The sequence below is a fragment of the Passer domesticus genome, chromosome 3 (genome assembly GCF_036417665.1).
Source record: "Passer domesticus isolate bPasDom1 chromosome 3, bPasDom1.hap1, whole genome shotgun sequence".
In the NCBI taxonomy this organism is placed as follows: domain Eukaryota; kingdom Metazoa; phylum Chordata; class Aves; order Passeriformes; family Passeridae; genus Passer; species Passer domesticus.
In genome coordinates, this window is record NC_087476.1 from 102,329,282 (window position 1) to 102,339,366 (window position 10,085).

At 36.9% G+C, this 10,085-nt stretch overlaps 1 long non-coding RNA gene across 1 annotated transcript; it reads right to left on the reverse strand.

The window, feature by feature from the left end:
• Positions 1 to 5,096: 5,096 nt before the first annotated feature.
• Positions 5,097 to 9,184, reverse strand: LOC135298218 (uncharacterized). Its single transcript, XR_010360230.1, has 3 exons — positions 9,114 to 9,184; positions 7,916 to 8,042; positions 5,097 to 5,199 (listed from the first exon to the last, which is right to left on the reverse strand). It is a non-coding gene; the product is annotated as an uncharacterized LOC135298218 (long non-coding RNA).
• Positions 9,185 to 10,085: the final 901 nt, after the last annotated feature.

The following is a 10,085-nucleotide window of genomic DNA, read 5'->3' on the forward strand; positions in this document are numbered from 1 at the left end:
AGCATTCATTAGGAGCAATTAAAAAGCATTTAGCACGTTTATGGCTGTAGTTCATTGGGTTGGTACAGCTCTGCTCTACATCAGCGTTGCAGCGCTGGCTATTCCCCTCAGGGCAGTTATGCCAACAGCATGCTGGCACAGGAGTGCAGAACCACAATCTTCCTCTTCAGAGCATGGATGGGTAGAGCTTTCAGGTTGTTCTGAAATGTATTTTAGACCCTCTTGTCTTTGTTCTAATTCAAAGCTGTCTCTCCAACATAGCTAACGGATTCAAATGGGAGTGAATGTCCTATAGGATGTGTTAGTGTACCCAGACACAGAACCTGATCTCCATTGCCTCACTTCATTGTACATTTTAACCACAGCATTTCTCTTAGCTATTAATCTCTCAGAATTATACTATTTAAAGTTTTTCTGTTCTGTCTCACAGTTTAATACCCTTAAGTATTAACTCATGGCCATTTCACTTGTTTTCTACTATGTATAACTTTGCTATAATACACGGACAGAAATGTAAAAGTAGTTGAGTGATAAATCATGTCTGTCATGCACAAAATATCTTCCTTGGGGTAACCCATGAGTGCCTCAAGCAGTGTGAATTCCATGGCTTTACTGTTTAGTGTCCAGTGTATTAACACACTGGTATGTAAATCATATCTCATACTAATCACTGCTTATTTTACCCCAGGAACAGAAAATAAGCATTAAACTTAATATTCTATGCCAAATTTTGCTTTGCGTAAAATTTTCACTAGCCTTAATTCTTGGGTAACTTCTCAGCTTGAACTTTTAAAAAGTAGAAAGCCTTTTTATTCTACACTGGTAAATAGAACTCAGCACTGCTGCAGCAGAGGGGTTTTCATCAGGTTGGATTTCCCATCTCAATTCTTGATAACAGACCACCTCCTTTAAGGCCCCACAGTGTCCTTCTGACTTCCATGCTACCATGCTTCAAACAAACAAGCAAGCAAGCAAACAAACAAACAAACAAACAAGCAAACCCAACTCTGGGTGCATTAGGATAAGCACGCCCAGCAGGTTTTCATTGAGAAATGCAGAGGAACCCTGATTTTTGCATCTGGATGAAAATATTTTGATGAGAGAAAATTATAGTTTCAATTGTGACTGTTCAAAAGTCTTGACAGAAGTCTTAATAAAGACAAGGAGAAAATAAAATATTAAGAGATGTTATAGTTGAACACTGAATTTTCCTGAAGGCTACAGCTGGGATCTGAATGGGCTGGAATGGCAATATTTCATTTTCAATATGAAAAAGTTTCACCTGCAGAAAAGTCTTGATCTGCCACTTCAGATAGCAGAGGAATTTAGAATTACTTACAGAGCTTACTCCCATCTTTATTGTCTGCAGATTTTTTTTCCAAAGAAATGGGTTTGTTATTTTTTAATCCTTCTGTTTTGCTCAGATGGTGATAAGGACCACATTATAATGAAATCAGGACATGTAAAGGAATTATTTTTTATTTAGAGGAAAAAATGTTTCTTCAGATTTCACCAAGGCAAAACAAACCTAAACAAAGAAGCTTATTATTCTGAAAACTGGGTTTACTTTCTTAAGCATGACTACTTCAGAGTGGTGGGGAGATTTTTACACTGCCTTTTTGAGGTCAATTTCTCTTCAGCTAGAATATGATTAATTGCTGAAAGGAAAGGGAAAAAACGGTTTCTGTTTGATTAAAATGGTGTTGAGCATATTTACTATTTTATTCTGAAAACCAGGGAACTTAACAAAGACATTTCTGTGATTCTAGTGATTTGTTATCTGAACGCTTTGTTCCTAGAACAGATAGTGAAACAAGTGTTTCACCTTCCCTCCTTAGGGCTTTCACTTTCTACACATTTCTCTTTAATGCACAGATTTATCAGGATTCGCTAATGAAAATAAGTACAGAGGATTGTACTGTCTAATGGGCTAGAAAAATACAATGTCTCAATTCTGTGAAGTGACATTTGCCATCATGCAGTGGCCTCTGCAGAGCCTGCAGTCAGATTCTGTTCTCTTTGCTGGGTATCAGTGGGGAATAAGCTATCCTGGGACTGGTGAATGTCACACATGTGACATGCCTGCCTAATAAGCTCTTTGCAGCCTACTCCCTGGGGTAGTTCTCCTTGCTGGGCTGTGAATTGGCTATTCTACAGCTTAAGCTGTTGCTAAAATGAATGCAGTCTGAGGGACAGTGCAGCTGCCTCTCCACCATGAGCAGTCTCAGACAAAGCTTTCCAAGTGAATGCTGGAGGTTCTGAATAGAATAGAACAGAAAAGTTTAATTTTTTCAGTTGGAAGGGACCTGCAAAAATCACCTAGTCTAAATGTGGCCAATGGTACCTTACCTTCTCAAATTCAAGGTCTTGGGAATGCCAAAGAAGTCACAGTGTATGCAGAGACTCTGCACACCACCAAAGCAGTAAGATTTGAAGGAATATCAAGCCTAGTTTGGTCCTTTGAAAAAATGTATAATTACTAGTGATGGAAAATTGCTCTTTCAAGTAGTAGGAAAGAACTTTTATGCTTTACTAGTACTTCTTTGTCTGCTTACATCTCATTTTTGCAGCATGGAGCGTTACTAATTAATATATTCATGTATTATTAAAATTTGAGAAAAGATGCACTTGTATATGGAAAGCACTTCTAGGCAATTTAAATTAAGCTGCATACACAGCTGTGTATTCAGTTAAGATGGCACAGTACAGGCTTAAAATTCTGATCTCTTTTTTCATCCATCTTTCTGTCTCTACTGATGCTTGTCCTCATTTCTAAGTTTCCATGTAGATGTAAAACTTTGAGCTTCATGCTGTGGTAGTGTAATTTGACAGACTTCAAGACTGACTTTCAAAGCCATTTGCTCAAATGATTTAAGCTACTGCTAAAACCTTCTATTTTGAACACCTAGGAATGAACAACTTAGTAATCAGATACAAGTCATGCACATTTTTTGCTAACTGTTCTCGTTTCCATGTCTGTAGGGGAGATTGTTATTTTTATGAGAAGTTAAACGTTAGTTAGTGAGTGCATCAGCATAACTTGATTTGCCATGTGGGTGTAATAAAAGCAGTACAAAGGCCAAGAAAATTTTCATTTTATGTACACATTAAAAGTTAACCTGCAGCCCTTTCCACTTTGCTAAAAGTCCAGCAAGTACAGTACATAACTTTGTGCCCCAAGCTTTTACACGAAACGAATTTAATATTTATTAGTTGTTTTTCATGGTAGAGCTACCACTCATCACAGCTGAATGCACTCTTTAGGCCAGCTAATTATCTGATTTGATCCGTTATCATAAAAACCAGGTGAATATTTATTTTTAAGTTCTTTTTGGCAGTCAAAGAGTCTGAGGAAGGAGAGGAAAATTGCTTGGTCTAGTGTGTTTGGATGAAGGGAGTAGCTGTGTTTAACCAGGGCCAGATTTATGAAGGGGATGCCAGTGTAAAGATTCCTGTTGGAAATGTTCCATGTGTAACACCGTGGTTTGACCCCAGTTAAGTCCACAAGACATGTCTCATCTAGATGGAAATTAGAAAAATTAAGGTAGTTACATTAAAGACAGAATAAAGCTGATCTGTGAACACTTGTGGATCTGCTCCCTAACTCTTAAGCCTATTGGATTTTTTTTTTCTTAAGGTTATTCAAGTATTCTCACATTTCTTTGGTTGTTTTATGTCAATAAAAATCTATGCTTTAAAAACAGAAAATCCCTCTCCTGCACTGACAGTGTGTGTTTGCAAATTTCATTATGCCCTTCAAGGTCTCATCATGAAATACAGGAAGGAGACATACTTGGTTTAAATATTATTTTTTTGAGGCATTCAATCTTAATCCCATCAAGGCATTAAAAGAAAATAAAAACAGATACAAGAAAAAGATAATCTACTATTCAAGTGTTCATAATGCAAGTGAAATAATTGGCTCTTTCCTGCTTTTCCTTAGCTCTCTGTGATTTTGATTTTGTTTTGGCACAGTGCTTGTTGTAATAACCTATAGACTGCTAGCCTTAGAGGGTGTTCTCATCTACATTTGTGAACTTGCTATAATACTTGGTACTTCAAGTTTTTTTGTACTGCTTGCTGTGTACACTTATCTTCGAAGTTATAAGATGACTTATTTGTCAAACTTCTGTCTCATGCTGGATTTAGAAAGTTATTTCGGTCTTTTTTGGTTCTTTTTGCTAATTTGTAGCAAATAATATTTTCTTCAAAATATGTATTCAAATCTGGTAAATAGATAATGAAAGAGCTTTTGTCTTTAGAGGTGTGATCCTTGGGACATTCAAGCCAGTATTCTGCAGTCAAATTTCTTTTTTCAGCATAGCTGATTTTACTTTGTGGTTATAACTAGCAATATAAATTATGCAAGGGAATTCTGGTTGCATTAATACATCTCTTACAAAACCTAATTAAGGCATCACGAAGGAAGCAAAAGTCTTCCCATTTGACTTCAGAGGCTGAGGCCCCTGAAATATTGCAAAACCCATGAGGAATCAGCAGTGTGAAGGAGACTTGGTAAATGATAAGAGTGAGGAAGTATCGATTTTTAAAAATTTTTGTTTGCTTTTTTTTTGCCCAGGCTGCTGTTTTCTCACTCAGTTTTCTTTAAACAAAACAAAACAAAAAAGGAAGGTAAATATATTGAATCTGCTGAAAATTTCAGATGCAGTTGTCTACACCATACACCTATTTTCTTATTAAAGCATGTTGTTCTTACAATGGGCACTGGGCAACTTGCATCATCTGTACTTGTAAATTACTTGACATGAAGGCAAAAGGCCATAAGAAGGCATGCATATATGGAATAGTGCAAAGCCAACTGGTGCCATTATTTTATTAATTGGAACAGCATATATGAATACTCTGATCCATGTTCTTCATATGTTTACAAACATATAAAAGCATTTGGGAGAACAGAGGAGTCATGACTGTGTCCTACATGATTAAACACAGTCAGCTATTTTCTCACACTTGATATTTACCTTTTCAGAGCAGATTTTATTTTATTATTTTTCATTGTATAAGATTTACTTGTGGAGACTGACAGGAGGGTCACAGATTTCATTACAGCAAAATGACACTTAAGAATTTGGAGTTCATTCTTCTGAGAACATATTGTGACTTGTAGATGTCTCTGAGGAAGACAATAGGTCTGTTACTTCTCTCTTCTTGCTCTGTATGTCATATCTCCTGCACTCACTAAATAGATAAAGGACAGAAAAAAAGAAATTAGAAACAGTAAAATAAATGCAGAAGCATTTCCCCAGTAAATTGCTATATTATATATATATAAATATCTATATCTATATCATCTATATATAATCTATACACACAGATATTTAAAGGACCATTTATTAAGAGATTTCTATGGTTCCCCTCTGAATAATGTACTCTGACACTCTCACTGGCAAACTCAGCTCTGCTATCTCTGCCACTTAGAAACTCTCTTATGAAGATCCTTCCTTTAGTGCTTGTTTTTCTATTAAGGTGTCATCCCTCCAGCTTTATGCAGCAATACCTTCCTGGCTATCTTATGAAACAAATGCAGAAATGCATGGAGAAAATTAAGGAGCTAAATTTTAAAACCATTTGAGCAATGAGGAATTCTTTTCTGCTTGGAAAAAGAGGAGAGGGAGAGGAGGATTGTCACCTTTCTCAGAGACACCTGACCATCAGCAGAGCAAATCAGGGTTTACCATGTTACCATCTTGACCTGGCTCTGTGTCTGCGAAGAAGCTGATGTGTGGTGCCTCTGTTCTACCTCCTTCTTCACTCATTGTTAGAGATTTAATGAGTGTCTTTATACTCTGTGATAAAGCCTTCCTACTCTGTAAATTCTATTTGAAAGTGAAATAGTGCCAGAGAGTCTTTAAGGAGTATGTGATGTTTTTCAAGGGGTATCCACTGTATTTCAAGACTCCAAAATCATCTTTGATCTAGGTTTGCATCAAATGTTAATCCTAAAGTTATTAGTTCTGTTTGTTTTGTTGCTATACTCTCTTTAGTTCAGGAGGAGTGCCACTTTTCATTTCACAACTCTGGACACTTGCTTTTGATGTCAAAAATGAAAATAAATTTAAGAAAAATACCAGGGTAGAAAAGGATTGGTCTGCTGTTAAACTGAAACCTTCTAGAAGACACACTAAAATCAAGACAAAGTTTGCTGATTTCTCGACACAGATGATAAGTTTAATTGTCTAGTAATTTAGGGAGTACTAACAGTAATAGTAATAAAGTAATTTAGAAAATCTTTCAATATGGGATACTAATTGTGTCTGATGCATTTTGATTTTGAAAATATTAAGTTCATATACAGCAAATAATTTAGACATTATTATCTTGAGTACATTTTCTTCTGTGTTTGTTCTTAGGACTTTTTTTTAAGAAAGTGTAATGTGAAGGTAGATGCAAAAGAAAGATGTGAGGGACTGAAAAGGTATCATATTTTTGGATTTTAAAGTATTTAAAATCCACAGCAGCAAAGAAACTGCACCCTGATATATCAGGAAAAATAGGTACCAATGAACACATTTCAGGTAATGGATGCTTGCTATACAATAAAACTGTGCATGCTGCGAATATATGAAGAATAGGATCTGCACTTGAGCTGAACTCAAGGTGATGTGGGCTCACTTTCAAAAACAAGGAGTGAAACACTCTGGTTCTTCCTTGAAACTTGGTGCTTCCCTGGAAGCTCATCCTGCGCTATGGCAAGATTGCCTTTCATTGACATCAGCAAAACCTCTAGAAACAGATATCAAAAATTAATTAAAAATCCCACCAAACTCAAAACTGTCTTGTATCTCATCTGCTCTATATACTCTTAAAGTCTTTATAATTCAACATCAGATTCTGCCTTTTCAACTGCCTCAGAAGGAAAATAAAGAAGATGAATGATTGCTTTAATCCTTGGTTTTGCTTCTGCTGCCTGCAGGGACTTCCCTGGGGAGGTTAGCTGCATGGATGGAGAAGTGATGTTTTCAGCGGAGGCTATCATGGAAGTAAATTAAACCCCTAACTGTGCTTTCAGTCTTTGTACTGTGCTGATCACATCTATCCCATGATTAACATCCTTCAGCCCTAAACACAAATCTGGGAACATCATTTCTGTATTTGGCAATTATACAGAATATAATTAATCTAGCAAATTCTCAAGGAAGTGTCCAGTCTGGTCAGGCAAAAATGTCACTAAGGGGAATTTCCAATGGCCACATGATCATTGGGCTTGCTAGAAATTAATGAGCTCTAAGTAGAATTTTTCCATTACCAAAAAATCCAACCAAAGTACTATTGCAATGTCTGAATGTTTTACAGGTGAATCTTTCTCTAATTGTTTTATGCTATAAAGGAAATCTATTTAAAAATGCAATGAGAATTTGTGAAACAACCTAGTGTATTCTATTAGGGATCCTCTGGCTTTTTTAGCAAGAGTAGGGAGTAGGAGGGCAAGTAACTCCAGAAAGCTCATGGAGGTCTGGGACATAAGGCCACACAGCCAGCTTAACTCTGTGGGTGGCAATTTCCAGAGGAAGAAAAATATCAAATGCCAGATCCACTTCTGCAGCAAGCATCTCACAGTGGCTGCTGAGAGCTTGTTTGTGTTATTTGGTGCGTGGTAGAGCTCTCCTTGGTCTGGTACTGTTTTAACACACTGATTAGTGCTTAGGTCTGTGTTTTCACTCATATCTTTAACACTCAGGCTCCAGGGCTTTGGTCACTGTTTTCCAGAAAGGGAAAAACATGAATGGCTGTTGTACAGAGCAAAATAGCTCAATAAAGAATTCAAAATTCAAATGAAAGTATCTTTCAAAGTATACAGATAAATAGATTTTTTTACATGTGCAAGTACCTAGTTTGTCCTGGTGAAAAATTATCCATCTGTGCAAGTGTTAAGTCTACTCTTAGTCCAGAATACCTTGCAAGGGAAACAAGATTTCTTCCTGCTCCACATCCATCAGGTTTCTTGGTATCCATCCAGCAGGCAAGAAGTCCACAGTTTGATTTTCCTTTCCTTTTTCCACTTCCTTTGTTCTGGACACTGCCTGTTAATGAAAATAGAAAGGCTCTGTTTTCAACAGCCAGTGAAGCTGATCACATCCAAGCCCGGCCCTGTGCAGCCTTGAGATGGTTCTAGTCCTTACAGGTGAAAGTGAGAGTAAAGGAGAAAAAGCTCCCTTGTACCCCATCTCCATCAGTAATTCTTGCCAGGGCTGCTGCAGCTGCAGTTAGTAACCCCATCACATAATAGCTACACAGCAATTTCTTCTGATCTAATGTACATAAAGCCCTTGAGCACAGTAGTGCTGATTCTTCCTCTTTTCAGAGAAAACTATCATTGCCTATTTGCCTCTATGATCCCTATATGATTGCCGTGCTTCATTACTGATTTTGCACTTGGAGTTGCAAAGAGAAAGCCTCTTAATAAATCTTAATCTAATGAATCATTCAAGTCATCCAGCCAGTTGGCTGTTGGCTGACCATTTCTCACAGTAGTGTTTTATATATTAAGATATTTTGGTCTTTCAATCAGAAAAAGTTGCTAAGAAATGTACTGTATTTTCCCCAGAGGAATGGAATACTGTTCTAAAATATTCCCTTAGCTTAAATTTTTCTTGTCTTTGAGAAAGAATAACAAATAACGAACAAAACCCTCTCTTCCTGTCTGCTAACAAAAATTATATTTGGTGGTCTATGATTTATTCTTTCAGCAAATATTCTTTCCATTTCTTTGCTTATGTGCTATTTTCGATCTAATACCTGTAAAAGAATTATTTCCCTAGACTGGAATGTATTTGCAGGTTAGAAAAAACCCCCAAACTTCTTTATTTTCCTGTCTTCTCCTTCCTTTTCTCTTAAGCATACATTGTGAAAAGCAAAATTTCTCTGATATTATATTTTATCAAGCAAAACCAGGCAACATGATTCAGCTTTTCAAATACTTAAATAACTGGCACTCAGTTATTTTTCAGATTAATAAAAATGCAGTAAATCCTCCCATATTGGTGTCTGCCTTTCGAAATCCTGAAGCACCCCTGGACACAGATTTGTTAAGCAGTGGAGCCATTAACTCTTTAGAAGAACCAGACCCAGTGGTACATTGGAATGCATCTTACCATGTTATTCTGTGGAATTTTTTCTTCATTTTCATTATGCTGTCTTTGGTCTCTCTCATCCTCTGAGATGCTATATCTACTTAGGAACCACAGGGACATTTCCTCCTGAGCAAATATTTTCAAAGACTCAAGTAAGGAGCAAGAAAATAGTAAAAACATATGCAGTTTCTTACAAAAGCAAAAAAAAAAAAAAAAAGATAATTTATAAAGCATTTATAAGAAAGAGCTCTCCACCTTGCTTAGCTGGACATGCTATGGATTTGTAGAAGTGCATTGTCTTTTGAAGAGCACTGACATTAGGTCTCATTGCTGTCTATACTCTTCATTTTCGTCAGACCTGAGAACTGCAAGAATGACAGTGAAATAAAACAAAGGACCCATTTGTCATTGTCTCCACTCATAACAGCACATCCCTGCCACCTTTGTGAAGCAGCTGGGGATGATATGGTGCAGGTGGCCATATAGCTGGGAAAGCACACTTGTCAAGCTTGGCAACAGTTGCATACAGGAGGTACATCTGTGGTGTCTCTGGTCTTGTGAAGATTCTTGAGGCATTTAAACCCATTTCAAAATGTAATTTTGGTTTCTTGAAAAAGTCAACTTAGCTTTCCTGATCACGCGAGGGTGTACTAAGAAAGGAAAGAGTGGCATTTGACATTTTTTCCACTGAACTTTTCTATATGAGAGGAGCTTTATTTTCAAAAAAACCCCCAATTTTCTTTAACCACTACATTCTATCCAGCTTCATTCTGATGAAGCTACTAATACTATAGGAGAGCCTGAAATGGAACACATGTATCAAGGTCACAGGAATTAACATTTGGGGTCAACTCTAAAGCTTCTGGTACTCCAGGACTTAATGGCAGTGTTCCAATGGAGAAGGAACATGCTTGAATCCCAGATATGGTACACAGGTTATAACTGAAATATAAAATTTAGACTCAGATTGCCCTGTGATTACTAATCAGCCGT